This window comes from Anomalospiza imberbis, chromosome 8 (genome assembly GCF_031753505.1).
Source record: "Anomalospiza imberbis isolate Cuckoo-Finch-1a 21T00152 chromosome 8, ASM3175350v1, whole genome shotgun sequence".
NCBI lineage: Eukaryota > Metazoa > Chordata > Aves > Passeriformes > Viduidae > Anomalospiza > Anomalospiza imberbis.
Window position 1 is genome coordinate 7897894 of NC_089688.1, and position 4161 is coordinate 7902054.

Below are 4161 nucleotides of genomic sequence, written 5' to 3' on the forward strand. Positions count from 1 at the left end.
TAAAAAGTAAAAAGACAGAATTTTCCCCAGGAGACTGATTCTCCTCAGGCAGAATCCATATTTTAAAATGACTACCATAAATGTGATGTAGTAATAGACCTTCATCCCTAATGCAAGCAACAACTGAGGCAGCCGAGGCCTCATTTTCTAGAATATATCTGCGGATGACTTTTTGTGGCTTTTTGTAGCAATCTGACTTCAATTGAAACCATACTCAGCTAATCACTGGCAATTTTCAGATATGACTCAAGCTAATTTCAAGACAATCTGCCTTAGTTTCATTGAACAGCCCTGGAGGTGATGTTTATGTTGATGTCCATTAGTATTCCAACTGACAGTAATATAAGCTCAACAAAAAGAAAAACCTGAAAAACTAAAACCAAACAAAAAAACTCCACATCCACAATAAAAAAAGGCCTCTCTTAAATAAACAATAGCAAAAAATCTGCCAGCCTGATGTGCAGAAAATGGAAGTGGTTTTTTTTTTTGCCACCTCTGTTCCCCCAGTAGGTGACCAGAACCTGGGATGGAGCTGTGTAAAGAAGCAATGGGTCATTTAGAATACTTACCCTGATTGGAAGGGGTACCTTTAGCTTCTCTTCAGCACCGAATATCAAAACATTTGCTGTGCCTAAAACCATGGAAGCTAAGAATGGGGTTAGAATCAAGCCCTTACAATGTGTATGTGACTTTTTGAAAGATCTCCTAGCTTCAAACCACAGATAACTTCCCTGCTATACATCACTGAGGTATGTAAATAAGTGTAGAACTTGATTGATTGATTGAGGGCTCTTTTTCCTTGCTTTTTGCCTTTTAACCATTACTTGATTTTTTTCTCTCTTTGCATCATACAGATTTAGATATTCACAACATGCCATTTGCAGATAAATAACCCCCACAACACAGAGGTATGGGTCCTTGAGTCATGCAGCCAAAGTGAGGTGCTGTGAGACTGAAGTGGGCAGCTTAACCAAACGAGCAGGTTTCTTTCATGAAGACACTCTGTAAGTCCATTCATTTATGAACCGGGTGGGTAAAACCTGTCCCTGGCACTGCTCAAAGATATAGGGGGTGTTTTTGGCATCAAGTGCAGGGAAGGTAAACACTGAGGTCCATTTCTTGAATATTGTTACTGCAGCACTAACCTCACTGAGAAGCGGTGGTTTCATTTTGCCGTTGTGGTCAGCAAATGCAGCTTTGGAGCTGATGCTTCTTTTTCCCTCAGTGTGCAGGAAATTCAGGTGCTGTTGGGTCCCTTGGCCTCTGCTTGGGAGCTGGGGAGAGAAACCTCTCAGTGCCTCTGTGCCAGAGACACGCAGGGTCTGTCCTTCTCACCTCAGAAGCCTTGTGGTCTTGGCACCTCATTGTAAGGGAGGAGCAAGATGGAATTTTCACCCTAACCCTGATGGGGAATCCACAGAGAGAGGGACAGGAGTATCTTATTGAGGCTACTGGTATTTGACCAAATTTGAAAACAGCATACCCCACAAAAGCCCGTGAAATACACAGCAAAAAAAAAAAAAAAATTATTTCAAATCAATTGCCACTTAAGCAGACTGAAATGAAGAGTAAAAAAATATAACCCCAGTGTGTTGGGCAATCAGATATTCCGTGCTTCATCCTGAGCAGCACCAGCCAGGAAACACTTCTGTGGCCATCTCCTGTTTGTATCTCAATTAACTGTGATCACTGAGGAAGTGGACCTGGAGTCATAAACAATTTTACTCAGTGCACAAGGGTGGTGGGATGGCAACCAGAGCAATAATGCAGCTAAAAAGGGAATACAGATTCATAGAAAAAGTTCAGAATGTCATTTCAGAAATCAGTGGTCCTTCACCCTCGATAGTGTGTTCTGCTGGCTGCATCTCAACAGTATGAAAAGCATGAACAGGTCCACAGAAATAAAATGATTGGTTCTGTAGGAAAACTCCTCTTTCATAAGGAGAGAATGTGAAATGATAGTACCTGTTTATCATGGATGAGATAAATCAGACAGAACAAGCTCCTGTTAGACAAAGTAATCAATGGCATACTTGTTCTCAGAAAGGTCTTTAACAATATTTTAAAAAATAAAACATTATTTATGATAAATAACAGCAGTTGTGAAGCTTGCACTGATCATACATGGTAAACATCATATTGCATGATGCATATTACAGGTCAAATGTTACACACTATAGCATAACAATTGACAGAATGCTGTCTAAAATATATGTTATGTGGCATATGGCATCAAATATTCTGATGTATGATATTGGACCACATTAACTTATTGCAATATTATATTGTGATACATTATATATGTATATTTATCCACATTACAGTACATTATGTATTATACGTACAACGTATGAACATATGATGTTATAGGTGCATGTATATATAAAACAAAATTTTAAATGTAACCAAATGCAGACTTAATAAATTAATACCAAATTTCTTTCTGGTCACAGGTAACAAAGAAAGGAATTTGAGGTGAATGAGAAGAAACCCCAAAGGTACCTTAGATATAATTATGTAATTTCTATATGATTTTAGATTATGTGAGTACGTATGTTTTTATGGAGTGTAGATGCTGAACTATATGTCTAAAATGCATATTTCAAAAATATGCATTTCAAAAATAAAGCATGTTTTTAATTATTTTTCTATTTATAAAATATGCAAATGCTACACACATGCACATATTTTTATATCTTACATATATAGAAGAAGAGATGCCGTCATGCTCTACAGATATACAACTTGATATAAAAAAGCCATTTTTTCCACACAGGTTATTCCCTAATTGTCCATTAGGAAGGATGTTTCCTGAATAACAAGGACAGAGCTGCAGCAAGAAAATAATTACTGTGGATTACTGAACACAACTTTTTTTGTGTGTCAATCTGAGACACATTTGAGATAGTTTTATGTTGCCACTGTCTTAAATAAGTTACAGAAGAAAGCTTCTAAGGCTCTTTTTGGGGCAGCTCCCAACACACCCAACCCCAAGACATGTCTGATTGCAGTGGTTCTGAATGTCATTCCTTTGTCATTGCATGCTGATGCTGCAGCCAGAAGGGCAGGCTTGGTGCTATCTGCCAGGGCACGTGGAGTTGTTAAGAACATTTATGTGCATTTGACAAGAAACTTCTGCTGCCCAGGGAGGCTCCCAGCTCCCCCATGAGCTGTGGGGTTCCCACAAGGCCCCTCATGCCCTGGCCTGATGGGGAGTGAGGGGCAGTGTAGTGCCAGTGTGACTGGCCCAGAGAGTAATCTAAAACACCTTCCATGCAGATTTTGCACAGCAGCGCTGTCACCTCCATAAATATTCATAGGACGCAAATACAAGAGGAATTTGTGCAAAATGAATACATTTTAAAAGGGTTGCATAAAATATTCAGAGGAAATATGTCCAGCATGAACTAGAGGCCCCAGTCTGGGAGTTACTGACACATTCCCTCAGCACTAAGCACCTGAGACAGGCCTTGGTCTTCAGCAGAACAAGTACCCATAGCTCAGTACTTTGTGGATTACTGCTGTACCAGTAATCTACTCTGCTGGAAGCTCTTAAAGCACTCTTTCACTTCTGGTACTGCCATAGGTCAGATATTCAGTGAGACTAATTTGGAACGCCCCTCTTTGAATACAACAAATGGAAGAATATGAATAGAGTTTTGCTATTAAAATGAGAATTTTGTTCCACATTTAAGTACTTTTTTTTCATTAAAAACACAGCTCAAGTACTAGAGAAAAGTACTTGGGGTAGAAGAGAAAGATGTCATGTTTGGTTGAAGGAATGCTAAGCTGTATCTTTTTGGTCTCCTCTCAGAACTATCTTTTAGGATTAAGATTTATTGAGCCTTGTTTGTTTCAGATGAGCAATGGCTTTTCCCTTTCATGGCTTTTTGCTGGGGGGAGGTATTCAGTCCAAAGGTGAGGAAATTAATCAATATCCTTTCTGTTGGATGTTGATTTATCTCCATTTTGAACTCTTCCTTCCTTGAAAAATGATGAAATGTTTTCATCATTTGTGTGTGTGTGTGGAAGACACCCAGTTAAGCCTCCAACAGGATTAACATTATTAACAGATGGTTTCAAGCCATGGCAAGCACAGAGGTCACCTTAGGCTGATGTGTGGAGTGTCTCAGGTACACACACGTGTGCAATACCTGGCAG

General features: G+C 39.3%; 1 long non-coding RNA gene across 1 annotated transcript; it reads left to right on the forward strand.

Annotated features, from left to right (window-relative positions):
- The first annotated feature begins 2455 nt into the window (after positions 1–2455).
- Positions 2456–3478, forward strand: LOC137478553 (uncharacterized). Its single transcript, XR_011001645.1, has 2 exons — positions 2456–2498; positions 2777–3478. It is a non-coding gene; the product is annotated as an uncharacterized lncRNA (long non-coding RNA).
- The last annotated feature ends 683 nt before the right edge of the window (positions 3479–4161 follow it).